This window comes from Suncus etruscus, chromosome 16, assembly GCF_024139225.1.
Source record: "Suncus etruscus isolate mSunEtr1 chromosome 16, mSunEtr1.pri.cur, whole genome shotgun sequence".
NCBI classification, from domain to species: domain Eukaryota; kingdom Metazoa; phylum Chordata; class Mammalia; order Eulipotyphla; family Soricidae; genus Suncus; species Suncus etruscus.
In genome coordinates, this window is record NC_064863.1 from 49289083 (window position 1) to 49314073 (window position 24991).

General features: G+C 32.8%; 1 non-coding gene across 1 annotated transcript; it reads left to right on the top strand.

Moving 5' to 3' along the window:
- Positions 1-7700: 7700 nt before the first annotated feature.
- On the top strand, positions 7701-7898 carry LOC126032843 (U2 spliceosomal RNA). Its single transcript, XR_007504019.1, has one exon. It is a non-coding gene; the product is annotated as a U2 spliceosomal RNA (small nuclear RNA).
- The last annotated feature ends 17093 nt before the right edge of the window (positions 7899-24991 follow it).

Below are 24991 nucleotides of genomic sequence, written 5' to 3' on the forward strand. Positions count from 1 at the left end.
TATATAAAGTACTCACAAAATTTGACCCTTAGAAATATAAAAATTGGTAGAAGAAATGAACAGATACCTTTCCGAGAAAGACCAATAGGTTACCAACTGGAACATAAAAAATGATCATCATGATGTATCATTAGTTAAATCCAAATCTAGATGACAATAAGATACAAATTTATACCAATTAGAATGGCACATATCAAAATTTTGTGGAATTTGTGTTGGCAGAGTGTGTTAAAAATGAAATTCTATTCCATGCTGGTGGGACTATTGCCTGGTCCAAGCCCTATGTAAAAAAGAGCATGGAGGGTTCTCAGTAAACTCAGAATTCAACTGCCATTGACCTAGTAATCCAATTTCTGGGTATTTATACCCAGGACAGAAAAACATTAATCAGAAAGGATTTAAGTACACTGCTTTTCATTGCAGTACTCACTACAATAGCTAAGAGTTGGAAACACCCCAGATGTCTTAAAACAGATGAATAGATCTTGAAGACTTGGTCCATATATACAATGAAATCTAAAGGCTCCACATGCCATAATCCCACCTGCAGAAAGCGGGACTGTAGTTGCGTTTGCTGCAGAAAATAATCCAAACCAGGCTGAGAGGGTGAATCACACATGATTCGGTAGTTTTCTGCCTTGTTGAGTGAGAGAGCTGGCTTCCAGAACTGCAGTTTTTGTTGAGTACAGAGAACAATGCTGGGTTGGGGATAAACCTATCCCGCCTGAGCCAGTCCTGCTCAAGGTTTGCTTGAAACATGTAAAACAATATGGTAAGTAGAAAATCCCTGTTTTGAGTAAAACCAAATTGTAAACAAACAGATAAAAAGAAAGTAGGGATGATCTCTGATTTGAGTGAAGCCAAGTTGCAAATTGTGAACCAACAGTGGAAGGACTATAAAACTGTAAGGGATGACACAATCATGCAATTCACCACAACATGGATGGAACTGAAAGATAATATGTTAAATTAAGTAATCCAGAAGATTATAGCATATTACTTATATGTGACAGTTAGAATAACTGCATGAAGAAATGCAATGGTTTAAATGGGATCTTTGAGAACACTCTCAGCCCCAGAATATCATGAGGAAAAGGAAAGGAACTGAGTGGAGGATGGGAAAGACTCATAGGAAATGATGGGGACAGAGGAAAGGGGGTTCAGGTGCATTGGCTTTTTTTTTTTGGGGGGGGCACACCCGGTGGTGCTCAGGGGTTACTCCTGGCTGTCTGTTCAGAAATAGCTCCAAGAAGACATGGGGGACCATATGGGACACCGGGATTCGAACCAACCACCTATGGTCCTGGATCGGCTGCTTGCAAGATAAACGCCGCTGTGCTATCTCTCCGGGCCCTCAGGTGCATTGTTGGTGTTAAGAAAGGACTGAACTAAATATTCAAGCCAGAGCCAACAACAATGAAATCATGGTGACATGGGACAGATTCCAGGAACATTGGTGGAATTGGAGTTTTAGTTATCACTGGTGGTGAAATTGATCCTGAAACATTGTCCAAAACCATACTATGAATAACTGTTTCAAGCAAAATGGTTTATATAAAAATAATATTCATTTATATTTATTTTGAATATAAACATAGTTTCAAATTCTAGTAATAAAAATTTATTTTAGAAAATTAAATAACTAAAATTCTAGTTTCTAATCAGAAACTACACAGTGAAAAATAAGAAAGCATATTGTGTTCTTATAGAGCTCAGTAGAGTAAAGCAGATTAAAGAAAATGATTTCAAACAAATTTTGAGAAAGAGGAGTTTTTTTTTCTAGCTGGGCCTTTTAACCAAGACACATATTTTTAGTTTAAACTTTTAAATTGTTCTCTGAAGAAGAAATGAGTAAAAATAATTCTGATTTTACCTTTTAAATACTGTGACCATCTCTACCCAGAAGCTTTCAAGCTGTTTGCTTTCCTACTGTTCTTTAAATCCCCAGGATTTATTTTTCTGCATTTCAAGTACATTCACCAGAAATACTTTCATTTCATCATTGTCAAGCTGATACAGTATTTTTTTTCTTTATAGTCAAAACAAACCAATAACAATAAAAGCCTAAAAATCTCATAAATATTTGTCAATTCTGATGACTAATTTTTAACTCATCAAATTTCAAAAATACATTTTTACAAGGATTTCTAGAAATTCCTTGCATTTGCATGTGTAACTTGGAGCAACTAGGCTATTTTATTCAATTTCTCAATTCATTACTACAGTTCTGCCATGTACGAGGTCCTGTGTGATTTGCAAAGTGATCTGCAAAGTTACAGTTTTCAGAGCAAGCTTGAAGTCACATATATTGAAGGATACACAAAGCAATAATAGACTAAAAACATCATGTATTGGTGATTGTGGACAAAATTATTGAACAACCTAAATCTGTCTTTTTTTCACTGACTTAAGTTCTACAAATATAATTAATACTAATTTCAAGGATGGAACTGCCATTTTAAAAGGTGTTTAAAATATAGAGAAGAATCATCAGAAAGATGTGAAATTCTTAGTTATTTTACATAACATTAAGGTTTAAGAAATGTTATTTTCAAATTACCACAACTACATATCTAATATTGTGGATAAACACTTAATATATGAAGTGAACCTAATACTCTTGGTGGCTCAGAAGTAGCTTGCTGATTATGTTTTTGACCCTGGGATTTATGGAGTGTAAGAAATTCCTATAAACAGTAATTAACATCCAAAGAAGTCAAGTGGTGTCCATAGTAGTTCAGCATTAAGCAGATTAGAGAAGGCATAATTGTAATACAATGCTTAGATATATACTTTACATAAAATTAGTTTGTTTTTTAAATCAGCTTTCTTAATTTCTGATTTAAAAACATAAACTCATTTTATGTAAATACTGTTACCACTCTAGATTTTTTTAAGTGAGAGCTTGTGGATGGATTGATGAATATAATATAAACTTTGAAAGGTATAATAACTGATTGGAGACATAATAACTACACTGAGAACTATCATAAAAATGTAAATAAATGAGGGAAGAAGAAAGCCTGTCTAGAGTACAGGCAGGGATGAGGTGGGGAGGAGGGAAACTTGGAATATTGGTGATGGGAATGTTGCAGTGGTGAAGGGGAGTATTCTTTACATGACTGAAACCCAACAACAATCATATTTGTAATCAAGGTGTTTACATAAATATATCCAAAAAATTAATGTCCATTACCTAATTTTTCAGCAAGAAAAATTTCTGAAGTATATACATGCTAAAAATGGAATTAAATTTGTTGGAATAACAACATTAAAAAGATTAGATACAGTGATGCTCATGCATGGTTGAACATTTCACTAAAGAGGGAAGGATTATGAAAAAATTAAGACAAAATAATTTGAGAGCCATAACACAGTCCATTTAGATCCAAATTTGAGTGAAACTGAAAAACACATTTTTTTCCAGCTCTCCTCAGGTTGAATAACCCTCGACTAAAAGTAAATACTATAGGCATTAGGAGACTCCAGTTATCCAAGGACATATTCAAAATGTTATAATTCAAAGATTTTTTTTCTTGATTGTTGTTCACTTTGGGCTGTATCTGCACTTCTGTGGTCAGTGGTCAATCCTGGCAATGCTTGGGGAATGAGTATATAAAGTTGGGGAACAAAATCTTGGTTTAGTTGCTTACAAGGGAAATGCCTTAACCCTATACTATCTATCTGACCTCTGTTATATCTGAGACATAAAGTAGCATATTACAGAATTAATTATGTCAAGTAGTAACTAGAACTTGAAGGTTGACCTACTGAAAGAGAGCTGAATAACCAGAGGAGGGGTAATGCGAAGGTGAGAAGTTGTATTGGGATATTTGTGGAGGCAGGATGATATTCTGATCATAGGTACTGTAACATTGTATGTATGAAACTTCATCATTAACAGTATTGTAAATCATGATGTTAAATAAATATCAGACAATGCATAAATAATTTAAAATAAATAGACTCAGAGGGCATACACTTAATTGGTAATTTTGAGTGTAGAGATGAGAAATGTCAGTGTCAACTGATAAAGCTAAAACGACAAAGTCTGATTTAGGAGATTTATAGAGTTCTAAATTGTAAATAGATGTAAATTTTTGGAGAGGACTTTGGAGCCATGATTTGTTACCTTTGATGGTTATACTCTCAAGGACATTTTTTATAGAGGCAGTTATTCATTTTTGTATTTAAAAGTATTAATCTATTTCACTTATAGAACTAAAAGTTCCATTTTTATACTAAAAATAAACTATCTAGTAGACACTGAATTTTTGTTAAATGCTTCTGTTTACAGTATTTTAAGGTAATAATATTGCTTCTTTTTGGTGATGAACACGTTTCAAACCAGGAGACTCAATTTTATAAACTGAAAGAAAACACATTTGTGTAATAGATGAAATTGTTATGGTTCTGCTGTGGGCCTGGAAATCAGGTATTTAAAATTTGGCAATAGCAAAGAAGAGCTAAGAGGCTTTTATAATGTATTTTTAAATGAAAGTCATAAAGAAAACTCCATTTCATTAAGTGCTCGAAGAGAGTTTCTTGTAAATGTATTCAGTTAGAGCAGTTCTGTTCCCAAGAGGATCCCGTCACTCCACAGTAGGTGAGTTTATTTTCCACAGTATCTGAACTTGGTGCTATTGAGTTGTTTTCCTTGTCATCTTAACAAGTTTGATGGTTAGTGAATTGCTAATAAGATGTAAACTCAGTTATAAAATTCTAAACTAGCTGATTTTAGCTATAACTAAAACCCATTCACAGAGTACACAGGTCTACAAAAACCAGGGGTGCACTCATTCCTGTTCATAGTAAACAGCTACACTTACTTCCCAAGAGGAGTAAAATATTACCAAAAATTGAATTTAATTAGCACCCAAATTGGCAGTCAGAATAGAAACATTGATAGGAAAGTTTTCAAAGTGAAAGTGGGTTAGGAAAATAAAAATTAGTGTCACTAAAATTTGCCAAGTATATCGAATGACTTTTTGATAATTTCCTGAAAATCTATTCTTTAATTAACTCACTAGAGGTGAGTTTTGTGATTGATGTGATCTAGGAAGTGCATTCCATTATTTATCTACTGAAGTTTTATTTAGAACTCTATCAACGACTTTCTGTGTAACCACCAAATATTACTGGCTTGCTTTATATGTTCACCGTGATGAACACTGCCTAGCAGATAGTATCGGCAAGTTTCATCAGTCAACAAGAATCAGTTTGCTAACTAAAGTAGATAATAGTGATCCCAGTTCTCTTTTTTAAATATTAGTTTTAGATATTCTTTTTATATTAATAATTTAAATTTGGGACTGGAGTAATAGCACAACGATAGAGTGGTTGCCTTGCACGCAGATGATCTGGGACGAACTCAGGTTCAATCCCCTGGCATCCTATATGGTACCCCAAGTTTGAAAGGAGAGATTTCTGAACACAGAGCACAGAATTAACTCCTGTGACCCCAAAATAAAATATATTAATTTATTTAAATAATAACATGACTTTACAATAAATTATAGCTTCGTGTAAATGAACTTTATATCAAAACCTAATGTGAACAATAGGGGCAAATTTTAGAAAAATATGGAAATATAGAGTAGAAAAGTAAAAAGACTTATGAATAATGCCTACTTTAAATAATTTATTTTGATTAGAATTTACTTTATTTCTTATATTTTCCAAGATTAAGGTTGGTCGTAGTAAAAAATATTGTGTTTTGCTTTACAAAATAAATACTAAGGTAGAAAAGTGAATAAAAAACTTATTTTATTTTGATAAGCCATATAGATTAGTTTTTCAATTTATAAGTGACATGCAAGGATAGAATGATGTCTAAATTTAATCAAATATTTATTTTATCATTTTTCTTTGAAAATGGAATTGTCAGTGAAGCATACTGGATTAGGAGCTTGTTCGACAAGCAAGCATTTCATGGGAATCTTTGATTGGCAAAATGTCCTTTATTGGTATATCTGTGTTTTTCAATTAAACAACAGTGTAAAGGGGAAGATGTTGACAGAGACTAAGAAATTTTTAATACTGATTTTATAAGTTGTATTAAAAAACCATTCAAGTTTTTATATGCAAACATAATTTTATTCCTATGCTGACCAATACCATGCTGAGCATCTACTTTCTTCTTTATAAATGAGTAACTGTACCCTTCAAAGACATTTATCCCATGAGGCAATGCCATAAAAAGAAAACAGCAAAAGTTTTATTTTTATTAATATTTCATCCATCAAAGTAGAAGTCAAAAATACTTTACTAATGCAGAGAATTCAGAGTCTGCAAATGCTTTCAGGAATAATGTTTAAAGTAATCAAAACAAATCTCATCTCTTTGAAAATAAACTAAGTTAATAATTTAGACTTTTGCCAAAATGTAAAACAGGAATAAGAACACTGAATTTTCTGATGATGATCTAGTGTTTATTTTTCATTAATTTTTTTCTGAAGATAGCATTGCACTATAACTCACTGTAACTCAGGAATGTAATATTGGGAACCAACAGCTATATGTGTCAAGCTAAGTTCATCATAAGAATTTGACTTCTGTCACCATGCAATTAAATTCTTATCTTTCAGTTTTATATACCTCCATTTGAGTCCTTTTTGTGTAGTTGGTTTGTTTTGTTTTTTGGGCCACACCTGGCAGCCCTCAGGGGTTACTCCTGGCTCTCCGTTCAGAAATCGATTCTAGCAGGCACAAAAACCATATGGGATTCCAGGATTTGAACCACCATTGGTCTTGGGTCTGCTACGCAAACGCTCTACCACTGTGCCATTTCTCCGGCCCCTCCATTTGAGTTTTATACATGCAGGAAGAAAGACAGTTACAGCGTAGTAGTATAATGTGTAAACTTAACATGGGTATATTTAAGCCTTGAAAAACATACATAAGATAATTATAAAAAACTTTGTGACTGAGGTGTTCTTCCTATTTTTCTATTAGTTAGCTTACTTCTAAAAATAATCTAAGGGACTGGAGCAATAACACAGTGGTAGGGCATTTGCCTTGCACGCAGCTAACCCAGGATGAACCTGCTTCGATCCCAGCATCCCATATGGTCCCCCTAGACAGGCAGCAATTTCTGAGCACATAACCAGGAGTAACTCCTGAGCATCACCGAGTGTAGCCCCCAAATAAACAAACAAACAAAAATAATAAAAATAATCTAATACCATTTACAGGAATTTGTTTTTCTAGGGCCAGAGAGATACATTAGAGGTTAGAGCATTTATTTGCCTGACAGTTGATCTGGAGATTTTATCTGGCACCCTATATGATCCCTGAATCATGACATGAGGATTCCATGATTACAATGCCAGGAATAAGCCCTAAGCATAATGAAGGGTTGTTTACTCCCCAAAGCTCCTCAAATAATTTTTCTTCCTTCAGCTTCAACTTCAATGTGCTCCTTAAGTAAAAATATTTATACTACTAATTAATAAAGAATACATTTTGTACTATATAGACTGCAGATTTAAACCATTTTTATTCAATTCAAGAGAGTGAATGATGAAAAATGCTAATTTTGAGAATCTTAATTTATATTGATAGGAATTCTAAATTGATGTTAACTACATTTTTGTAATTTTTTATTTGGTTTTGACTCAAGTTGTGAACACTAGTAGACAAAGTCCTTTTGTAAGTCTAATTCTAGGGTGATACTGTCATCTATTAAATATATTAATTTTATTGCTTTTCGGCCTTTTGGCTAAGATCAAGTGTAGTATATGTTCTTATTAGTTTAATATTTGATACATCCTCTATTCGAGGACAATATATTAAATAACAAATGAATATTTGGAATAGGGAGTCAGAATAGTAACTTTCTCTGTCCACTTCATGCAATGACCTGTTACTGCAGTACCTTCAGGAACAATACATCAAAATAAACAAATAAATAAATCTATCAATCTTGATGTGTATGATTTTAGCCAGTAATATTCACCATCTGGTACAGAGTAAATTATGATTATAATTACATGGACTAAATAATAAATACTTATCTATTAATAATGCACATATGTCTGATATCTTAACTAATTCTTGATTTTATTTTACTAAAGGCATTTTAATTTTATTTTTTCGGTAATTTTTTTTAGCATTGTTTCAATTAAGCACTGAACCTGGACATGCTCCTGTAACTGTTCCCTGGATATACCTCTTGGACAAGCCCCTCTCATGCCAAGTATAAAAGGAAAAACTTGATCTGTTGCAGGTGTGTCCAGAATAGTAACCAGAGCAGTGCCTGGGTTTGGAATAAATTATTTGAAAATAATGAGGTAAGTTCTTTCAGTTCTCATTTTGTAGAGGGTTTTCTTGTTTATTTGTTTTTTGTTGGTTTTTTTTTTAATCACTAATGGGCAGTCACTAGTTCTTGTCTAATGCTTTATCAGGTTCTGTTGATATAATCATAAGATTTTGTTTTTTTCTATTATTGCTAAGGTATATTATATTGTTTGACTTGCATATGTTAAACCCATCCTTGCTGCCCTGGAATGAATCCTACTTGGTAATGACATAAAGCTTATTAGTTGCACACTTAGTATATTTTCTCTCATATATTAATAACAAGGTTAAAGATTCTACTAAACCATCAATATCCTTAGGCTACTTTGACATCTCCACTTGCATAACCAATAGACTTCTGAGATTTAGTATGGCTTATACTGAACTATGTCTTTTTTTTTTTTTTTTTTTTTTTTTTTTTTTTGGTTTTTGGGCCTCACCCTGCGACGCTCAGGAGTTATACAAATCGCTCCTGGCTTGGGGGACCATATGGGACTCAGTGATTGGAACCGAGTCCTGGATCAGCTGCGTGAAATGCAAATGTCCTTCCACTGCGCTATCACTCTCCCTGGAGAAGACTGCCAGTTACTTACTGTCCTTTTATATTTGCTCTTAATAATGAACCAAACTTAAAGACTTTAAAAACTCATTGATGATATATTACCATATATCATCATTGCCATACTACTCAGCCATAGGACGTTTTGTAGTACTCATCCCAGCTTGAGACTGTCATATTCATCCTAAGATTTATATGAATGGACAAGGTGTCTCCTGAGAAAGAACTTGCATAAGGACATTGTGATACAGAATTTTGTTTCAAGGATAGTGTGTCAGCTTCACAGAAAAAGGGATCATTGCATTCCTTTATAAATCCTTCCAGCCTTTGCTGGTATCACATAGGTGACTTCATAAGCAGTCCTCGGGAAGCTAAATACAGCTCTGAAACAAAAATTTACTTTGCTCTTTAGAGTGTTATTTACTTTTGAACTTAAGCATGCACATTTCAGTTATGCAATTTCTCAGAACTTTATATTAGAAATGAATTCAACTTTTAATATTTATTCTAATAAAAGAAGATTACAGTTCCATTAATTAATAATGAGGATTAGAAGCTCTACTATAATAATCAGTGGCATAATCTCTTGGTCTAAACCTGTGGAAAGATGTCACAACCTAAAAAGGCAATAGAAATTTTTCACTTAATCTAACACTATCAGAGAAACCTTGCTACATTTGTGAACATAGGGTTAACTCCTGAATAAAATAATTGAGATTAGCAAGAAGTATCATTCCACAGATATCTCGAGATAAAAGGGATTCAGGATGAAAAGAATTGGCTATGAAACATATTTGTCAAGCATACCTGGTGGCTTATAAAATTACCTAGAATAAAGCTAAATGCTTGCTATATATCCAAGAATATATACATATATATGCATATAATATTTGCAGTAGTTAGAAATACAATGAGTGGTTTTGTTACTGTGATGCTTTCCTGAGAATTATTGCTGGTTAAGCTAGATTTAACGGTTTAATATAATCTAAATCATAGTTAAATTGGACTCAGAGTTAATGACTTAGTTGGTATATACATTGAATCTAGAATATAGGATTGTGTTTGTTTCAAAATAGAAATATTATTTAAAATCCAGTTTGCTTAGATAAAAATAAAGGTATTGAGTTGTTTCTATGAGGAGATATAGAATACGGCAAAATCCTCAGTCTCAATAGATTCATGCTCTAATAAAGAGGAAAAAGACAGCAAATCATTTAAGACAGCAAATAACTTAATAGATGCACAAAACATATATGTTGGCCCATATATTAAGTGTAATAATGATGAGATACTAAGTATAAAATAAAAATGATATTCTAATATGGTGGTCAGTAAGGCTTCTCCCTAGAGGTGATAGTTGTAAATTTAATAATTCTTGGTCTTTATAAAAAACTAATATTTGGATTTCCTTATTTTATATGTATATATGAATTAAAATGCTAATGCATATCATGGTAAATCAATGTTTCAAAATAAAATGTATTCATTTGATTTTCAATGCTTATAACCATTCCTGAGGGTTTTTTAATGTGGATTAAATTTTTTTCAGCTATCCCAATTCTTTTTTTTTTTTTTTTTTTTTTTTTTTTTGGTTTTTGGGCCACACCCGGTAACGCTCAGGGGTTACTCCTGGCTATGCGCTCAGAAGTCGCTCCTGGCTTGGGGGACCATATGGGACGCCGGGGGATCGAACCGCGGTCCGTCCAAGGCTAGCGCAAGCAAGGCAGGCACCTTACCTCTTGCGCCACCGCCCGGCCCCGCTAGCCCAATTCTTAACTTTCAAATTCTTATTAAGATCTGCTCTATATGCACATACATGTATATGATTTAATATTTTCTATTAGTGTTTATATATTGATCATTATACTGCTTAAGATATAATTGTGTTGATCAGATAGAGTTAAAAATCAATAGTCAGTTTTCCAGGTCTTTGGCTTTAGATGTAGTCTAAAAGGTCACATTAATATATTGCTTTCTTAGAAAAGACCTAACCTTTATTTTTCCTTCTGTGAAGGTGAACAAAACTCGGATGAAATGTATAGATGATGCTTTTATTTCAAGAAGTCTAGAGTCATTGCACTTTATCTTGTTCTGAATCCAAGGTCAAAGAGAAAATATGTATTTTACTGAGTGTATTTATTTTCTTTTGAAGATTCTCAAAGACAGTACTTTAAAAATATTGTATATCAAATATATTATTTATCTTCCCTACAATAAATCAAAATATATTATTTGCCAAAGTATTCTGTACTTTCAGTAAAATTATTGAAATTGAAAAAGCATTATTTGTATTTATGTGAAATGTATTATTTTTATAATAAATAGGTAGCATTGTCCCATTTCTATGGAAGTTCAATATATATTTATGAGTACATATAATATATTAAGAACTATGAAATAAAGGAAATAAATTTAAAAAATAAAATATTATTGAAAAGATACAGCATTCGGGGCCGGAGAGATAGCATGGAGGTAAGGCGTTTACCTTTCATGCAGAAGGTCAGCAGTTCAAATCCCGGCGTCCCATATGGTCCCCCGTGCCTGCCAGGAGCGATTTCTGAGCATGGAGCCAGGAAAAACCCCTGAGCACTGCCGGGTGTGACCCAAAAACCACAAAAAAAAAAAGAAAGAAAAAAAAGGAAAGATACAGCATGCAATAAACATCACAGCTAAGAAGACAACATATCTGGCATGGAGTATGTCTATAAAAACTATACAGCATAATTAAGATAAATATGTAAAAGATGTCTCAAGCTGGGTGGAAAATATTGATAAAGGGGTAAGAAAAAAATGATTAAAAATAAAATATTGATAGTAATACTCCCCTCAAATTAAATATTATGGGAGATGGAAAGACAGCACAGAGACTAAAGCACTTGTCTTCTATGCCACCAACCTAGTTTTGATCTTAATCTCCATGTATGCTTTTTTTGAATCCCATCAAGACTCATTTCTAAGCATATAACCAGGAATAAGGCCTGAGTACTACCAATTATGCTTCCACTCCCCAAAAAATAACACTAGGAAGTAAATGTAAAGTAGATTAAAAGGGCCAAACTTAGATATATAATATTTTAACTTATTGACATTAAAGTTACTTAATTTATTGGAAAGTAATATATTTAGGTTTTTTGAAGAAGTACTGCTGTTTATAAAATTATCTAATTTTCTTAGGACATTATGGTATTACTGAATTTATTTTAACTTTTAAAAAAATGTAAGAAAATGATTTTTATTGGCATTAATCAAATGCATAAATTAATTCCTTCCAATATTGAGGAGAGTATTTTGAAAATTAGATATATCTTACCAGTGGGGATTAAAAACAAATGTACAGATGAGGTCTATAGGGAAGAAAAATAGTTAGATAATGGAGTGAGGACAAGGTTGGCAATCTTAGCAAAAATGAAACAGCAGATGGGATATAATTTTTGTGAGTCCTCACACAGATGGTTCACCAGATGGATTCTGCTGAGTTCATACAGCTTAAGTGTATTTTTCAGCTGTTTATCATGATAGGCAAGGCCATTCCTATGCAGAAAAAATACTCTTTGCTTAGTGTAGGTTATTGAAATATTAAGCTGGATAAATTGGTAGTTTGCCACATGATATAAAGTGCTTTTATTAACTGCCATTTTTAATAATACAGACACATTCAGATAATGTAATTTTCAACACATTGGAATTCAAAATCCTCTTAGGTCACACTTTACAAAATGTTATACAGGGACATTGTGTATGTTAGGACTCTTGAGATCTTTAATTCAAATTTCAATGATTGATTTTCTGTCATTTTTTATAACTTTACTTAAGAATGTTCCACTTAAATAACTTAACAACAGGATTTAATTCAGTTATGACTAAATTATTAATATTTAAATAAATCAATGAACTTCTGTAAATAAAATACAAATTCAATTGGTACTGGACAGAATAGATTGCATTTTGGTTGCTGTTAATGCTGATCAATATCCAATATGTGTTGTTTTAAGAAATAATAAAGGAAATTGCAAACAATTTAAGTGACTTGAATTTATATGTATGTGCACTAATTTTTAAATAAATATTTAGCATTGTTTTTATTTTAAATGGCACTTATACAAGGCACAGCCCTTAGGTTATAATCATATGAGTGTATTAATTAGCAATAAATCATTAAGCAATTTTCAATTAATTTTGGGTAAGATAAAGTCCTAAAGGTGTATAACCAAAGAGAATTTTATTTGGTTCTTTTCTGCTAATAATTTTTTAATTTATGTGATTTTAAATTCTAGCAATAGGAATTTTTTTATTTCTAACGATTTAAAGCATTGATTTATGATATCAAAAGAATTTGTTTTATTGAGACAATACTTGAACTGGAAGCCTATAATCTCAAGATATTTCAGATACAGTTCTTTAAATATAATATTTATGACAAACTGCATTAAATAAATTATATTAATTATATTAATTTATATTATATAATTGAAACATTATATATTTATATTAATTAAATAAATATACATAATTGCTTTGTTTTATAACTATTTTACACAGATTTCATTGAAGGAGCTAGAGATATTACAGCATTTATGGCATTTATCTTTCTTTTTTTAATATTATTTTCTTTATTAAACATCTTGATTACAAATATGATTGTGAATAGCTTTCAGTCATGTAAAGAACACCCCTCCCTTCACCAGCGCAACATTCCCACCATCAATGTCCCAAATCTCCCTCCATCCCAACCCACCCCCACCTGTACTCCAGACAGTCTTTCCAGTTCCCTCATTTATTCACATGCTTATGGTAATTCTCTGTGTAGTTATTTCTATAACTGCACTCACCACTCTTTGTGGTGAGCTTCATGAAATGAGCTGGAAGTTCCAGCCCTCCCCTCATTGTCTCTGAAGATTGTTGCAAAAATGACTTTTATTTTTCTTAAAACCTATAGATGAGTGAGACTATTCTGTGTCTCACTCTCTCCCTCTGACTTATTTCATTCAGCATGATAGATTCTATGTACATACATGTATAGGAAAATTTCATGACTTCATCTCTCCTGACAGCTGCATAATATTCCATTGTGTATATGTACCACAGTTTCTTTAGCCATTTGTCTGTTGAAGGTCATCTTGGTTGTTTCCAGTGCCTGGCTATTGTGAATAGTGCTGCAATAAATATAGGTGTGAGGAAGGGGTTTTTGTATTGTATTCTTGTGTTCTTAGGGTATATCCCTAGGAGTGGAATAGCTGGGTCGAATGGGAGCTCAATTTCCAGATTTTGGAGGAATCTCCATATCGCTTTCCATAGAGGTTGGACTAGATGGCATTCCCACCAGCAGTGGATAAGAGTTCCTTTCTCTCCACATCACTGCCAGCACTGATTGTTTTCATTCTTTGTGATGTGTGCCAATCTCTGTGGTGTGAGATGGTATCTCATCGTTGTATTGATTTGCATCTCTCTGATGATTAGTGATGAGGAGCATTTTTCCATGTGCCTTTTGGCCATTTGTATTTCTTCTTTGTCAAAGTGTCTGTCCATTTCTTCTCCCCATTTTTTGATGAGATTAGATATTTTTTCTTGTAAAGTTCTGTCAGTGCCCTGTATATTTTGGATATTAGCCCCTTATCTGATGAGTATTGGGTGAATAGTTTCTCCCATGCGGTGGGTGGCTCTTGTATCCTGGGCACTATTTCTTTTGAGGTGCAGAAGCTTCTCAGCTTAATATATTCCCATCTGTTGATCTCTGCTTCCACTTGTTTGGAAAGTGCAGTTTACTCCTTGAAGATGCCTTTAGTCTCAATGTCATGGAGTGTTTTATCGATGTGTTGTTCTAATACCTTATGGTATCAGGTCTGATATCAAGGTCTTTAATCCATTTGGATTTTACCTTCGTACATGATGTTAACTGGAGGTCTATGTTTGCTTTTTTGGTATTTATCTTTCATGCTGAGGATGCTTTTCAATAATCTCTATCACCCCATATGATCCCTCAAACCCTATCAGTAGTTGAGTCTTACTATGTTTTGAAATAAGCATGGTAAATATGATGATCTCCTTTTTACAGATAAGAAATAGGGAGTTTGACAAAAAATAATTAGTTGCAATTGACACTTTAGTCAGTGAAAAAGACTAGATTCTGGGCTTTTGACATTGAATGAATACAAAGAGTCTTCTGTGTCCCTTGTGGGCAGGCTGTAAGAGATTGTTGAGTCCTGATATGAAATACACAAATATAAGAACACTAGAATTGTGCCAACCCACAGATAAACCATACTAAAAACTTATTTGTTCAGTCAATAATTAATTTTGTGTTTCACAAAAAGCATGTGGCACCTCTTAAATTAAACTTGGGGAATTATAGGATATAGAGAATGCGTTTTATTAAGCTGCTTATATTCTGAATGACTTATAATTGCAAATCTTTCAGAGTGATTTTGCAAGGCAATGAGACAGACAGCAATGTGAGAAGGAAACTACTGACATTAGTGGAGAAAAAGTTAATCAGGCAGTTGGACTGGTTTTGGAATATTGTATGCCTTAAACAACTCTATTATGAAAACTTGTGAGTCAAAATGACATACTTTAAAATATATGTATTAAAATTTTAAAATCTAATTAAAATAGAAATTATGAAATTTAAAATGACATTTCTGGAGATTATCAAGAGCTAAAATTCTATCCACAAGGATTTGCACTTCCAAAGAGAATCAATTTCTCATCACATAAAATCCATTGTGTAAGACTTTGACTAAGTCTTCAAAAGTGCTCACATGCAAATTCTAAACAGCAAAATAGCAAGATGAAAACTCTCAAAAAAAACTTAATGAGGTTATGTACATATATATTCTCTATATTTTAATACCTCAGTAGTTATACCTTTTAGTGTGTTTATTTCCAAATGTAATGGTAGCCTCCTCAACCCCTTTTTAAATTTTATTATTATTATCATTTTTATTTATTAACTTATTTATTATTATTATTTTTAATTTTGCCATTTTTTGTTCTGCTTGGTACAAAATTATTGAATAAAAAAGTCTAGTTTGGGATAAAAGCTCAAATCAAAACCAGGGCACAGAGAATGTATAACCTGTCATTCTTACCTCCAAAAGCACCAGCAATATAATAAATCACCTTTCCCTTTTGCATAGTCGTACTAAAGAAGGGGAAATCTTATGTATAGTAACAAGCTCTTACCCACTACGGATAAGAACCCATAAATTTTATAATACAGGATCGCTTCCCACCCTGAACTCTTGTTTGGAGACTCACCTTAGACTCCATGTGATTGGACAGTGAACGTCCAACCCCAAACCCCAGATCTCAATCATAGCACCCACACAGTTCCCTGCAACAGCACTAGGAATCAAACCCACTCCCAGGAGTTCTTAATACTGCTCTGGCACCAACTTGCGCCAGATTGATATGACATCCTAATGACAAGGAAACAGCAACAACTTAATTTAAGAGAGGGTTGCCCTACCTCATCACCTTACAGTACGATGAAATCAGAAGACACTCTGTCCTTTGATCTGTGAAAAAACCAAGATCACTAAGTACAAAAGACTGACTTTGACAACTATGACTGAGCAGAAATCTTCCTGGGACCAAAAAGAAAGACCCCAACCTAGGCTTTGGATTAGGATTTATATAAAAAACAAGATCTCTAATTCCAGATATTTGACTTTGACAACTGTGACTGAACAGAATTTCTGGAACCATAAGGTAAGACTTTATCCTAGGCTCTGTCCTAGATCTGTGCAAGAACCAATATCACTAACTACAGAAGACTGGCTTTAACTTTGACAAAGCAGAACTTATAGAACCATAAAGAAAGACTATATCCTAGTCTTTATCCTATAACCTCTGCAAATAACAAGATCTTTAATTACAGAGGACTCATTTTGTCAGCCACAACTGAGAAGAGCATTTCCTGGCACCATAAAAAGGCCGTGGGTTTCGATAATGAGAATGTCAAGAGCCTATAGTTGTTTCCGTGACAGTATGCTTCAGGAGTGGAGAAACTCTGTATCTCTAAAGCCGAGGGATTTTTCTAATTTCCCCAATACATACTGTGCCTATACAAAAACAACAACAAAACAAAACAAAAAACAGAACAAAAATAAAACCCTTGCAACACTAGCCCTCCTTTTTCTTGTTGTTCTTTTTCCCCCTTTATTTTTCTTTTTTATTTGCTATTATTGTTGTTTGTTTGTTATTTTCTTGTTGCTGTTGTGTTTATTTTTTTTTTGCTGTTGCTTGTATTTTATCTTTCTTTTTTTCTCCCCGTCTCTCTCTTCTTTTAAATCAATTTTTATAGCTTTAAGACAGGTACCCCCAGCCTTCTTTTTGTTATTGTTGTTTTGTTTTGTTTTTCCAACAGAACTACAGAACTTGAATCATCTGTTCTTCCTCATTAGTGGAGGGGAAAAAAGTGGATGATTCCAGAAGCAAACAGTCTCTTGAATGAACAGTGGAAAGAAAAAATGATCAGACCTTAACGCCCAACCCAAAGTCAATGACAACAGAATACAGATCCCCAATCTACAACAAGCTAATCACAAAGGAGACTTGTTACACTAGCAGTCTAAGGTCAAGAGAGGAGATATTGAATGCATGCTAAGAAAAGGGGTGGAGGGAAGAGAACACTGGTGATGGAAATGGGCCTAATTCACTGTCACTATGTATCTTAAATACAATGTGAAAGACTTGCAATTCACATTGGTCACAATAAAAATTATTGAAAAATAAAGAAAATTAATATAGATGTAACACTAAATTTATTAGCACATAACAATAATTTTAACATTGAAAATTCTACTTAATAATGATCATAAAGTTATTCAACTATTTGGTTAGATAACATACAATTAAGTATAGTTAGTAAAATTATTTACTACATAGGGAAATATATGCAAATATATTGAAATAAATACTGGAATCTGTTGTAACCAAGAAAATAAAAATAATATATTTAATAAAATTATTGATGTGTTTGAATTTTAATGACTGAAATAAAGAATAAATTTGGAAGTGGATAAATGGTAGAGGAAGATGGAAAGAAGTAAAATGATTCAAAGATTTCCTTTTTGGAAAAATTATGTAAATAATGTTATTTGATTCTTCATGATAATAATGAAAGAAGGCTCAAACTTGGTTTTGAGAGATGTATGCAGGAAGGAGGGGTATAAAAATTGGAACAGCATTGCTACTTAATTTCATTTTTAACAAGCAGTTTTAATTTTACAAGTTTCATACAGGCATTACTGATACTTAGTAAACAATTAGCTTTAGTGTTAGGGTGATTTAGAAAAAGATTAAATAGAAAAAGAATGTTACTTTTGCTGAGAATTCCTGTATAAAACACTCCAGGAAATAATAATTCAAGTTAGAAATAAAAGCAATCAACTTGGGAAATGTAAAACTCAAGAAAAGACTAAAGAGCTTCTAAAATAATTATATTGAATTGTATTGTTCTTTAGAGAACTTACCTTTATCTTTATAAGTCATAAAAATGCAAATGGGAATTAAATTTAATATATTGGTTTATATATGTATTAATATATGTGTATTGCCATCATTATCTGGAATATAGTAAGGGCAAAATGAAATTTTATTGTTTAAATATTTAAAACAAAGCAGATAAATAGGTACAAGAAAAAGAACATTTGTAGAGAGGTTGATTATAGAGAATAAAATAAAATATTTTCTGTGGTCTGGAGAAAGAGAATAAAAAGGATAAAGCTTTTCATGCTACTGACCCAGATTCCACCCCTGGCACTGCATATAGACCCTTAACAACTACAAAAAGTGATTCCTGAGAGAGTCAGGAGGAAGTCCAGAGCAGTGCTGAGTATTACCCCCAAACTAAATAAATTAATTATTAAATTAAATGTTAGGAAGTAAATAAAATTATATAAGATTTATTCTCAATTTCCATATCACAAGTATTTAAATAGATCTTATAATATTATATAAATAATACTAAGCAGAATTGAACATTTCGATTGAAAATATAGTTATTGCCCCTTATTTCTTTTAGAAATAAAATTCGAGGCATTTGCAGAACAAAATAGAAACAAGCAAGATAAAAGTACAAAACTTCACAAGACATTATGTTATTTGAAAATAATTCTTTGATTAAGTAATTTTAAATTTTCCAAATAGATACAGATTAGTAATACTGATTTAATCACATCTGAAGATCAGAGTTTGGACTTGTTCTACATTAAGGGTCTATAATATATTTTTTAGCTAATAAATGATTGATTCACTAGACAAGTAGAAATATATTATATCCAGCTGTTTTTACAATTTTGTCTTTACAAGTAGATTTTTCTTATTTTCTTTGGTGTAAATGAGCAACCAATTTACAATAAATCTACTGGACTTATTAATATATTTTAAGAAATACTATTAGTCACCTTAACATAGTTTTAATTGCTTTAATAAAATCATGAATCACTCTGCAATTTCAGTAATTTTTATTGTCATTTTCAAACAAATGTGCACAAACTTCTTAAATAAAAATATTCCACCAAGAATATTGTTAAATTTATTTTGTCTTAGAAATATGCTACCATGCAAGAAAACAGCATGTATTATGTACAACATTTATATTTGTATGAATACAAGATAGTGACTGAAATGACCACAGTTACAATATGCTTTTGTGTTTGTAGTTCTCATGATACATGGTAATCAAATTTCAAGGAAATATATATTTCTTCTGAACTTCACTGTTAATTACTCAATCATATCTAAATATTACTTGATAACAGATTTTTTTCCTAAATGTACTCATTTTTAAAATTCCCTACTTGAAACCAGTGATTCTATAAATAACTAACAGAATAAGTTTGAACCCCTTAGTGTATCCTGCAAGCTTGACCATACTTTGGCTCTGTACTAAACTATGGCTTAATCTCTATATTTTTTATCAGGTTGTATCTTTCCCCACATCGATCCCATGACTTACTGTGTGCTCTCATCAGCCCACACTAATTATTTTTTCTCTTTCATTCTGTCATTACCTTTCTCCTCCACCTCCAAATCAGGTATCTATATAAAACATCCATTTCGCATAACTTTCTGGGTCAAGTGCATCCTGTCAACTCAGCCAGAAGAAATCTGTATAGTATGTATGTTGTTGTACTCACCACATTGAAGTCAAATGTTTATCATACCAACCTGAGCATCTGGATTTGCATCATTATTATAGCTCCATCCTAATCTCTCTATTTTCCTTTCATTTTTGCACATATAGAATATTAATAATGAGTAAGTATGATAGAGAGGGTTATTTATATACTATCAATATTATCAATGTCATATTAGACTAATTTAAGACCCTCATTAACATATACTAATTAAGCTCATTAAAGTGCAAGGAAGTTTAACTCTTCAGAACAGACATTTCTGTAGATAAAAAAATCCTAGTACAGGGAACATTGAGAATAGTATAACTTCCCTCCAATGCCAGCATATGTCTTGGCAAACTACAGTTGTCTATGTGCCATGTGGCATGTTATGATTAGCATATTTATTTTATTTTGTTTACTTCCTAGCCCCGTATACTTAGATTCTCAATCACTTTCATGCAAGCCATGCTCTGGTTATTGCATTTGTCATGACAAACCAGTTGTATTTTGCACACCCTAAAGGTACTGGTGTATAACTTATTCTAAATGTTTTATATATTCCTATAGTTTTAGTCACTAGTACCATTTACTTAGCACAAAATGATAAGTAACATTCCAACATCTACTGTTTTTAAAAAAATATTTAATTTCTTTAAACTAGTATATGTTTTCATATTAATGTTGACAGAGATAAACATATCAATTGAAATTACAGTGCTTGTAAGCTTATGATTTTATAGTTTACTTTCATATCTCAAAAGTTGATGAGATTTTTATAGAAAATTTTTGTGATATTAAATCTAAATGAACACATTCACTGAGATTTTTTTTCCTTTGGTAGGGAGCACATCTGGTGGTGCTCAGGTGTTACTCCCATCTCTGCTCTCAGAAATTGCTCCAGGAAGGCTCAGGGAATCACATGGTGTGCCAGGAATCAAACCCAAGGCAGTCTCTTGCAAGGCAAAAGTCCAACCTCTGTGCTAATAGCTTCAGCCCCACACTCCAAATTTTACACTTAGTTTTATGGAAATCCATTGATTCATTTTAAAATTAAAAATGAATCAGTAATCCACTTATAATTCTGTCATACCATACATTTAACATTTGGAAACATTGATTCCTTGAATTGCTTATATTATCTAGCTATAGGCATTTCATGGATTACTCATTGACATGCCAGGAATAAAATCAGCTTCTGCCTAGAAGAGCAGCTATACCTGTATTACTATCTTTAGGCCCTAAATATAGGTATATTTTGTTTAACAATATTCAATAATCATGTATGTTGTTATGGCAGCCTATCATACACCAGTGAACTTTATTGGAAAGGGTACAAACATCTGGTATGGGTTTTATAGTATTTAATTTTTCATCAAAAATTACTGGCAATAAGTCTGTTGATTATTTTACTTATAATGAGACAGATATATTTTGTTCATTTTCAAATAAGTATCTGTCACTTTGAAGCAAACAGAAAACATTGTTTAGTCAGTCTTTCTTTCCATAAAAATGTATCAAAATAAATTCAGCAAGGTTCAGACTCAGATATTTTACACCTTGCAAGATACGCATTATATTTTGGTAAATAGCAAAATATTTAGGTCTTGTATAATTTTTGCCATGGGGACTATTTTAGAGTAAAATGTTTATGATGTAAGATATAATAATATATTTTCTTCTGAAACATTCCTTTTAAATTTTAGTTTTTAGTGATGCTCCAGAGTCACTCTAGGACTCATAGTCAGGGAACATTGCTAGCTTTGCTTAGGAAAACATATGAAGTACAGGAAACAGAACCTGAATTCCCACATGCAAAGCAAGTGCCCTACCCATTCTCCTATGTCCTGCTTATTTTATTTTTATTTATTTATATTTTTGGTTTTGGGTCAGACCCGCTGGCGTTTAGGGGTAACTCCTGATTGTGTGCTCAGAAATCGCTACTGGAATGCTCTGGAGACCATATGAGATGCTTGAAATCAAAAGCAGGTCCTTCCTGGGTAAGCCAAGTGCAAGATTAATGCCCTATTACTGTGCTATCTCTCTGGTCCCTTGCAACCTAATTCTTTTTCTTTTTCTTTTTCTTTTTTTTTAAATATAAATCTTTATTTAAGCACCATATTTACAAGCATGTTTGTAGTTGGGTTTCAGTTATAAACAGAACTAATCCCATCACCCAGTGCAACATTCCCAATACCTATGCCCCCCATCACCCCCACCCCGGCTGTATTTGCGACAGACATTCTTTGAATTTCTCTCATTCTTGAACATTGTCATGTTAGCTGTTAATGCTGTTATTTTCCTAACACAGTTCACCACTCTTTGTGGTGAGCCACAAATTGTGAGCTGATCCTTCCAGCCTTTCCAACTCTTAACTCTATTGTTTCTGAGCCTTATTACAGTAATGTCTTTATTTTTTCTTAAAACCCATACATGAGTGAGACTATTCTGCGTCTATTTCTCTCCCTCTGACTTATTTCATTTAACATAAATAGATTCCAGGGCCAGAGAGATAGCACTGAGGTGTTTGCCTTGCAAGTAGCCTACCCAGGACCTAAAGTGGTTGGTTCAAATCCTGGGTGTGGCCCAAAAACAAACAAACAAACAAACAAAAGTCTTTAATCCATTTGTATTTGATGTTTGTGCATGGTGTTAGATGGGGGTCTGAGTTTGCTTTTTTGCAACTGGCTAACCAGTTGTGCCAACACCACTTGTTGAATAGGCTTTCCTTGCTCCATTTTGGATTTCTTGCCTGTTTATTAAAGATTTTTGATTGTATGTCCAGGGAATATTATCTGAGTTCTCAAGTCTATTCCACTGATCTGTTTTTATTCCAATACCATGCTGTTTTAATAACTATTGCTTTGTAATACAGTTTAAAATTGGAAAAAGTAATGCCTCCCATATTCCTTTTCCCAAAGATTGTTTTAGCTATTTGAGAGTGATTATTGTTCCAAATGATTTTCAGGAGTGTTTGATCCACTTCTTTGAAAAATGTCATGGGTATCTTTAGTGGGATTGCATTAAATCTGTACAAAGCCTTAGGATGTATTGCCATTTTAATGATATTAATTCTGCCAATCCATGAGCAGGGTATGTGTCTCCATTTACTTGTGTCCTCTCTTATTTCTTGAAGTAGGGTTTTGTAGTTTTCTTTGTCTAGGTCATTCACATCTTTAGTTAAATTAACCCCAAGATATTTGAGTTTGTGAAGCACTAATGTGAATGGAATTGTTTTCTTAATGCCCATTTCTTCTCTATTATTATTAGTGTATAATAAGGCCATTGACTTTTGAGTGTTAATTTTGTAGCCTGCCACTTTGTTATATGAATCTATGGTTTCTAGAAGCTTTTTGGAAGAGTGTTTAGGAATTTCTAAATATATTATCATGTCATCTGCAAACAGTGTGACACAGGAAAAGCAGTATTAAGAGAAAAATTATGCGGGCCCGGAGAGATAGCACAGTGGCATTTGCCTTGCAAGCAGCCGATCCAGGACCAAAGGTGGTTGGTTCGAATCCCGGTGTCCCATATGGTCCCCCGTGCCTGCCAGGAGCTATTTCTGAGCAGACAGCCAGGAGTAACCCCTGAGCACTGCCGGGTGTGGCCCAAAAACCAAAAAAAAAAAAAAAAAAAAAAAAAGAAAAATTATGCAAGCACACATCTGGAAGGAAGAAGGGGCCTACATGAATAGCTTAATGACACAGCTTATAAAATTAGAAAATGATCAACAATGGAATTGTTAAATGGAATAAAAAAATAGGTAGGCAGCATGAAGTAACAAAGCTTAGAGCAGAAATCAATGAAGTGGAAATCCAGAAAACAATTCAAAAGATCAACAAAAGCAAGAGTTGTTTTTTTTGAAAAATAAACAAGATTGATAAACCTCTGGCAAAACTCACGAAGAAAGAGAAAGAGAAGAAAACTTAATAAACTGGATTAGAAATGAAAAGGGAGAAATCACTACAGATATTGCAGAGATTCAAAGGGTAATCAGAGACTACTTTGAGAAACTCTATGCCATGAAACATGAGAACTTGGCAGAAATGGACAATTTATTGGATTCTTATAACCTCCCACGGTTAAATAGGATGAATTAGCATATCTGAACAACCCCATCACTATTGAGGAAATTAAAATGGTGATCAAAAATCTTTACAAAAACAAAAGCCCAGGCCCAGATGGATTTTTGAATTCTTTCAAACCTATTAAAAGGAACTTCTACCAATCCTTTTCAGGCTTTTTCATAAAATTGAAGAAACAGGAACACTTCCAAATAGTTTCTATTATGTCAACATCACCTTTATACCAAAACCAGACAGAGATGCTGCCAAGAAAGAAAATTACAGACCAATATCCCTGATGAACACAGATGCAAAGAGTCTCAACAAAATTCTGGCAAATAGAATTCAATGCATCATCAAGAAGGTCATTCACCATGACCAAATAGGTTTCATTTCACGAATGCAAGGATGGTTTAACTAAGTAAATCAATCAACATAATATACCATGTCAACAACAAAAAAAAACAAAATCATATGAACATATCAATAGATGCAGAAAAAGCAGTTCCACAGCACTAATCATCAGGGAGATGCAAATCAAAACAACAATGAGATGCCATCTCACTCCACAGAGACTGACACACATCACAAAGAATAAGAACAATAAGTGCTGGTGAGGATGTGGGAAGAAAGGAACTCTCATATATTGCTGTGGGAATGCCATCTATTTTAATATAAATGTTTAATATTTAATATAAATATGATATTATATATTATTATATATACCATATTATAAATAATATTATAAATATAATATGATATTTCTATTAAATAAATATTTCCTTTATGAAAACAATATGGAGATTCCTCAAAAGACTGGAATTGAGCTCCCATATGATCCAGCTATACGACTCATAGGGATATATCCTAGGAACACAAAAGCACAACACAAAATGCCTGCTAAACACCTATATTCATTGCAGAGCTATTTACAATAGCCAGAATCT